Source organism: Mangifera indica, chromosome 8 (assembly GCF_011075055.1).
Source record: "Mangifera indica cultivar Alphonso chromosome 8, CATAS_Mindica_2.1, whole genome shotgun sequence".
Classification (NCBI taxonomy): domain Eukaryota; kingdom Viridiplantae; phylum Streptophyta; class Magnoliopsida; order Sapindales; family Anacardiaceae; genus Mangifera; species Mangifera indica.
This window is the reverse complement of record NC_058144.1, coordinates 14625592-14634166: the sequence shown is the minus strand read 5'-3', so window position 1 is coordinate 14634166 and position 8575 is coordinate 14625592. Positions and strand designations below refer to the sequence as shown.

Here is an 8575-nt window from a genome sequence, read left to right as displayed (position 1 = left end):
TAAATGGTGAATTTTTGTATGTACGCCAACTTGCGCTAATGATGATTAGGTGCTAAAGATGTGATCTAATGTTAACATAAAATTGAATTTTTAAAGGCATGTGAAATGATGAATGTGCCCTTTTGCTAGATTTAGTGTTGATTAAATGATGATGTCATACACAAATACGAATTAACCCTTAATGGTGATTGAGTGTGATGGTTGGTATAAATTGAAATGATAGTAAATATAATATTTTTTGTATTATACATATACCAGCTAGCACCTAATGTTGATTGAATGTAATAGTTGATATAATCATTTGATAGCAATTTGAAAATTAATAATATTAAATTACATGGATATGCATGACATCATCACCTATTATTAGATAAAGATATTTAAAATAAATATAAAAGAATATTTATATATTAAACATTATGTTATTTATAATTGAATCATTGCATGTTAATTATTATTTTGATTAGATCAAATTTTATGGATTAATATTTAATTAAATGTAAATAAGTTCATATTTTATATTAAATATTAATTTTAGTTGGAGGGATGGATTATTTAGGGATGATCATGGGTGTAATTTGCTATTTTCAAAAGTTTAAGTAATTGGTTGTAATATTCTTTTATTTAAAGGTTTGTATTAAATAATTTCATCTCATTTATTTAATTTAATTATATTTTTAAGTCTAGGTGCCTTAGTTTCGAATGTAATTGGAGCAGATGGACAAGGACTCGAAAGTAATCCAAATGGCAATTCGAATGAAGACCTAAACCTAAGTGAATAGTTTGTCTTTCGGTTATAATTTCAAAATCCCTATGACCATCCCACCATGTTTTATATTACGCATATATGTGATGTATGTATGACATACAATATTGATTAGATTAATTAATAAGTTAAACATAAAATCTCTCTAATTAAAATTATTAAATCTATGTCTCCTATCATGAGATAATTAAAATTCTATAACATAAATTCTAATATCCCATGATTTCTATTATGTCAGAAATATGAAATTTATGTCATGAAATTTAATTTATTTTGTTCTTGGATAGTTATTATTATCATGCCAAAGATTTATATTATGTGAGGACATGACAATAATGTCATTACGAGAAAGCGTGATAGTTCAAATTTTACTAGTCAAAGGTACAAAGATTTCTATTATGTAAGGTATCTGAAGTTAAGGACATGGAAAATGAATTGAGTCTTATGTAGGGATATAAATTGAAAGGGTTTCCTACTTATTAAATTTAATTAACTAAGATTTATATTATATGAGGTTAATTATATTTAATAAGAATTTGATTCCCTACTAAAAATTGATCTAACAGAATTTTTTGATCCTATCTAAAAGGGGTGTAGGATTTGAATAAAATAGTAGGAGTTAATGAGATTATGCAATTAAAAGGGTTTAAATTCATATATTCAATTCACTAAGGAAACTATTTTTCTTTGCAATATTTTCATTTAATTGTAATATATTCAAAAAGAAAAAAAAACCAACATAATCCTACTAATAACAAACAACAACATTTTAACTGGACCAAATTTTTAAGATTGGCTAAGAAATCTTAGAATCATTTCTAGATTTTGAAAAAATTGGCTATGTCTTGGAAGCACTCATTTCCATCAACATAGCACCAGATGTTTTTAACAAAGAATATAAGACATTCGAAACATGGGTCGAGGACAATAGAAAAGCTTAAGGCTACATGTTGGCCACAATGAATAAAGAACTCCAGCCTAGCAGGAAAATGCTTCAACTGCTTATGACATCCTTGTTGCCCTGCAAAAGTTGAGTACGAGCTATGTGTTTCGCTCTTTAGCATGAGATTGAGGGAAGACATGCTCCTAGATGAAAAGGGAAAGTGTTTCCATTGTTAATAGGATGGACGTTGAAAGAAGAGTTATCCCTTATACCTAGACAGCCTCAAGAAGAACAAAACAGGTAAAATCCATTATCAAGTCATTGAATTCAAATAAAGTTTGAATTCAGATAATCATTCCTAGATCATAGATTTAGCAGCTACATCTAAATGTGTGTTTCTATATGGGTACTGCATAATATTTTTGTTTTGTCACAAAGTGAGATCATTTTGAAAATGGCAAATAAATCAAAGGTTGTAGTCGAAGCCATAGGAACTTGCCAAGTTTGATTACTATCAGGGCACACTTTAAGGCTTTATAATGTTTTGTATTTTGTAAAAGCCACTAGAAATATCATTTCTGTTTCTGCATTATGTAAGCTTAGTTACATTATTCAATTTAATAGAAATAAACGTTTGATATTTTTTTTAAATAATGTAGTGGCAAACCTATAAATACAAGTTGTTTATATGTATTGGAATTGAATAATTATTGTATAAATTTTGTTGCTAATAAAAGAATTCAACATGAAATAAACCTCAAGGTTCTATGACTCTATAGATTCGGTCATATTAGAGAAAGAAGATTAATTCAACCTAGAGAAAGTGGGCTTCTAACTTCATTAGGTTTTGAAACCTATCCAACATGTGAATCTTGCCTCTAAGGCAAAATGATCAAATCTCCCTTTAAGAGTAAAGGGGAATGTGCTAAAGAACTATTAGAGTTAATACATATAGATGTATGTAGGCCATTCAGTCATATGGCCAAGAAAGGTTTTCACTGCTTCATTACCTTTACCGATGATTATTCTCAATACGAGTATCTATATTTGATGAAATACAAATCAGAATCCTTTGAAAAATTTAGAGACTTAAAAAATGAGGTAGAGAAACAAACTAGAAAGAGTATTAAGATTCTATGATAAAATTGTGGAAAATAATACTTGAGTACAGAATTTCAGGAATTCTTGAAAGACAATGGAGTTATTTCCTAAATGATTGCTCTATGCATACTTCAACATAATGTTATATCTGAAAGGGAAAATCGTACTCTATTGGATGTGGTATGGTTAATGGTAAGCTTCACAGACTTGCCAATGCCATTATGGGGATACACCTTCTAGACTACTATGCATATCTTAAATCGAGTACCACTAAAATTAGTCCAAAAAACACCATACAAGTTATGGTATTCTACACACCCAAGTTTTAATTATATGAAAATTTGGGGATGTTTAACTTATGTCAAAGTAATTAAATCAAATAAGTTGGATGTCAGATCAAAGAAATGTAATTTCATAGAATATCCAAAAGAAAGTTTAGGATGCTACTTGTACTTCATGACCGATCAAAGAATAACGGGTTGTAAAAATAAACACTTTCTCAAGAAAAACGTTATTGAAAGAAGGTGGTTTGATAACACCATTAATTGTTATTATTTTGATTTCTAATTCCCTTATGTTGTGTGGAAATTTAATTCAATCTAATGGAATTACTTATCTTTTTGCATTTAAGAAGCTTTGAGCATTTTTGGAGTAAGTTGGGCCAAAAAGATGAAAAATTGGAGCAGACCTGTTAATCTACAAATTCTGTGAGGCTGACTAGGCGTGGGCACGTGAAATGACAAAAGTAGAATTCAGAAATTAAATCTAGACATCTGGATCAGCTACAAAGGTCCACAAAATATCAAGATTTGCTTCCTAGAAAAAGGATAATTACTAGCTAGAAAAGGAGATTAATTAAGATAGATAAGGAAAAATATTTTTGGAGGAAGGATATACATTAAAATATATATCTTTTCGTTTCTTTTTAGGAAGATATGTATCACTTTTGCTTGGTTGGATTAGGAGATTAGGATTGACTTTTATTTCCAGATTTTAGTAGGGAGAAAATATATATACTTTTATTTTTATTTTGCTAAGAAGATTATTCATCATTGTAATTGGAGAATTAGAGAGCAAAATATGGTTTACAGTGGCTGAATATTTTCTCTTGGTTAAAGGGATCTGAAACCATGGAACTACAATGATTGTGAGATTTATTTTTGCTCTTTAATGCATCTTTTTAATTATTTGAGTATTGATTATCTTTCTGAATTATTTTTTGTGATTGTGTTGGTTGATTTCTAAGGCGCGCGATTAGTTTATCAATTAATATAATCTACTGCTAGTTTAGGTGATGAATCCGTAATTGTTCAATCCATCTAATTGAAGTGGCGACTAGGATTATCATTTGTTGTGTTAGAAACTTTAAATCCTAGGAAAATAATCAACTGGATTAAATGCAACGTCATACGTTTGTGTTGTCTTGTTTCGGTTGTCTTTCTAATTCATAATGTTATTGTTTAATTAAATTCGAGATCGTATCCGAATTATTAATCAATAAGGGTTAATTGGAATACATGTTTTTGGTTAACTAATCATAAGGAAGGTCAGGTAAATTTACTACCATAACGAATATTTGAATAATTTATTTGATATTTTTGGTTTCGATGATTAATCGTAGTTCCAATGGTGGATGTGATCGTAGACCAAGATTTGTTTAATTGATTATTTGTTTTAGATTATTTCGCTGAATTTTTATTTATTATTTTTAATTAGAATTTGCATTCAATCCAAAACCCCCCTTATTTCCTTGTTTCAATTTATTTGTGACAACATACTAATCAAAGCTCTTCGAGGGAACGATCTCTACTTTTCTTTACTACATTTTTGTTGCAGAAATCTAGGATTTTAATTTGGGTGTCAACGACAGCACGTACCAAATTTTGGCGCCATTGTTGGGGAGTTTTTACTTTGTATGTTCGTTACGCGATCTTCAAAACAAACTAATTTACAATTTGATCCAAAGATTGACAAGACAACAAAAGGGCTGAGGAAAGAAGCAAAAAGGAGACTACAAGCACATAGAGTTGTTCACGAAACAGAGGAAAACATGGCTGAAAATCAAACTTTAGGAGAGCTTGCTGCTCCATATTTGAATCAACAACCACACTGTATTACTTTTCCTAATTTAGATGTTAATACTGCATTTGAATTAAAATCTGGATTGATTCATCTTTTACCTATTTTTCATGGCTCCGCAAGTTAAGATCCTCATAAACATTTAAAAGAATTTCATGTGCTATGCATAGGTATGAAACCGAATGAAGTAACCGAAGAACAAATCAAGATGAGAGCTTTTCTGTTTTCTTTGAAAGATGATGCACAAGATTGGTTGTATTACCTACCTGCTGGAAGTATCACCACTTGGCATGAGATGAAAAGATTATTTCTAGAGAAATTTTTTCTAGTATCAAGAGCTGCCAGCATAAGGAAAGAAATTTGTGGCATTAGGCAGCATATTAGAGAATCTTTATACGAATATTGGAAGCGTTTTAAAAAACTCTATGCAAGTTGTCCACATCACCAAATTAGTGACCATCTACTTATTCAATATTTCTACGAAGGACTCCTATCAAATAAGAGAAATATGATTAATGCAGTAAGTGATAGAGTATTGGCTAACAAAACACCTGAAGCAACTCGAAATTTAATTGTAAACATGGCGTCAAATTCACAAAAATTTAGGAATAGTTCGGACCATTCGTCTTGGCGTGTCAATGAGGTAAATGTCTATTCTCTTGAAAGATGACTTGATGATCTAACTACTCTTGTACGTCAAATGGCTATAGGAAAAATAGAGGTAACAAAAGTTTACAGAATCTGTTCAGTGAGGGGGCATCCAATTGATATGTACCCAACACTTCAAGAGGACTGCTCTGAACAAACTAATGTAGTAGGTGGATTTTTAGGACAGTAGTAGCGAAATCATAATTATAATCTTTATTCGAATCCTTATAACTCAGGTTAGAGAGATCATCCTAATCTTCGTTATGGGAATGCACATGCGAATCAACCTTCGAATAACTTTCAGTCATACCAGTAGCATTATATTCCTAGACAGCAACAACCAACTCAAAATTATGATTCAGGTACATCTCTTGAAGATATTGTTAAAACTTCGGCTACTAACACTGTGAAATTTCAGCAAGAAACAAGAACCAACATTCAAAATCTGGAAAATCAAATGAGTCAGATGGCCACTGCAATCAGTAGGTTGAAAGCACAAAATTTAAGCAAACTGTCATCATAAACTGTGGTGAACCCAAAGGAGAATGCTAGTGCCATAATGTTGAAGAGTGGAAAAGAGTTAGAGATGACGATTAAAGCACCACCTGCATCAACACAGCAAGCAAAAAACAAAGAGGAATTGGCAGTAGAAAATAATTCTTTCGAAAATGCAGTGACAGGTAAATATCCTTCCTTTAGCTAATATAAACTTGTTCCTCCTTTTCCTGAAGCTTTAAAACTAAAGTACGAACGCAATGCGAATTTATATGAGACCTTTCGAAAGTGTGAAGTCAATATCCCACTTTTTGATGTAATAAAACAAGTACCTCGCTATGCTAAATTTTTGAAAAAGCTGTGTACATTGAAAACGAAGCAAAGACTCAAAAGATGTGAAAATATAAGGGTAGGAGAAAATGTTTTAACCATAATTCAAAAAATTCTTTCGAAAAAATGCAAAGATCCAGCTATATTTTACATCCCTTACACAATAGGTGGCACTAAAATTGAAAAGGCCATGTTAGATTTAGGAGCATCTATTAATATAATGTCATATTCCATTTATTCTGCTCTTAATCTTGGACCTTTAGAAAAAATTGGTGTAGTTATTCAGCTGGCTGATAGATCGAATGCATATCCTAAGAGGTTGATTGAAGATGTTCTTATTCAGGTTAATGATAAATTAATTTTTCCAGCTGATTTTTATGCTCTTGACATGGAAAATAAGGACCAATCTGCACCTATTTTGCTAGGAAAACCTTTTCTGAAAATAGCTAAAACAAAAATTGATGTTCATAAAGGCACACTGACCATGGAATTTGATGGTGAAGGTGTCCAATTTAATATTTATGATGTCATGAAATATCCTGATGTGGATTTTCCTGTGCATTCAGTTGATTTAATTGATTCTCTAGAGCGGGATATTTTTGATGATGAAGATGAGCTGGAGGTGGCTAACCATGAAAATATTTTGAAAGAAATAGATGAATTTAAATTAAATTCAGATATGCAGAATACAGTGGCATAAATGAATGAGTTTGTGGAACTGAAAAATACAGGTAATGTATCTTATATTGAGCTGCCAGTGCCTAATGAAAAACTGGTACCTTCTGTTTTGTAGGCACTAGAGCTAGAGTTGAAACTTCTTCTAGATAACCTCAAATATGTGTACCTTGGAGATGGGGAGACTTTACCAGTGATCATTTCCAGCAAGTTAAATGAGCAGCAAGAAGAAAAACTGGTGCAGATTCTGAAGAAGCACAAAACAGCCATAGGACCATTGCTGATATTAAAGGAATCAATCCCTTTACCTGCATGCATCGAATTCTTCTTGAAGAGGGAGCTAAACCAATTCGACAGCCACAAAGGAGATTGAACCCGTTGATGATAAAAGTAGTAAAGAAGGAAATTTTGAAGTTGCTTCAAGCTAGAGTAATTTATCTAATTTTAGACAGCGAATGGGTTAGCCCTGTTCAAGTTGTACCAAAGAAGACCGACATCACAGTGGTAAAAAATCAAAATAATGAATTGGTATCTACTCGAGTTCAAAATGGGTGGCGGGTTTGTATAGATTATAGAAAATTAAATGTTGGAAAGGCTAGCTGGCCGAGCTTACTATTGTTTTCTAGATAGCTTTTTAGGATATTTTCAGATTGCAATTGCTCCAGAAGATCAAGAGAAGATGACTTTCACATGCCCATTTGGAACCTTTGCATATCAACGAATGCCATTTGAAGCTTGTAATGCGTCGACCACTTTTCAAAGGTGTACGGTTAGTATATTTTCAGATTATGTCAAGCATATTATAGAAATTTTTATGGATGATTTTACTGTTCATAGGGACTCATTTGATAATTGTTTGTACAATCTCGCACTTGTTTTACAAAGATGCATTGAAACTAACCTTGTTTTAAATTTTGAAAAATGTCATTTTATGGTTGAGCAAGGTATAGTTTTGAGGCATGTAGTTTTAGCTAGGGGTATAGAGGTAGATAAGGCTACAATTGATATTATTCAATCTTCACCTTACCCCGCTAGTGTATGGGAAGTTCGTTCTTTCCTTGGCCATGTAGGTTTTTACCGACGCTTTATTAAAGACTTTTTGCGTATTGCATTGCCATTTTGCAAGTTGTTGAAAAAGGATGTGGCTTTCAAGTTTGATGAAGGGTGTAAAAATGCATTTGACAAGTTGAAGTAGCTGCTGACTTCTACACCAATAATCCAGCCACCTGATTGGAGTCTCCCATTTGAAATAATGTGTGACGCAATTGATTATGTTGTAGGAGCTGTTTTGGGCCAGCTGGTTGGAAGGGTGTCGCATGCTATATATTATGCCTCGATGATCTTAAATGATGCACAGAAAAATTATTCAACCACTGAAAAAAAACTCTTGGCTGTTGTTTTTACATTAGAAAAATTTTGTTCTTATTTATTAGGTACTAAAGTGGTTATTTATTTTGATCATGCAACCCTTAGGTATTTGATAACAAAGAATGAGGCAAAACCAAGGCTTATTAGATGGATTCTTCTACTGAGTGAATTTGACCTAGAGATAAAGGATAAAGCTGGACAAGAGAATCATGTTACTGACCATTTAAGCC

At 31.8% G+C, this 8575-nt stretch overlaps 1 non-coding gene across 1 annotated transcript; it reads right to left on the bottom strand.

Annotated features, from left to right (window-relative positions):
- Positions 1-5172: 5172 nt before the first annotated feature.
- On the bottom strand, positions 5173-5279 carry LOC123224596. Its single transcript, XR_006504005.1, has one exon. It is a non-coding gene; the product is annotated as a small nucleolar RNA R71 (small nucleolar RNA).
- Between the last annotated feature and the right edge of the window lie 3296 nt (positions 5280-8575).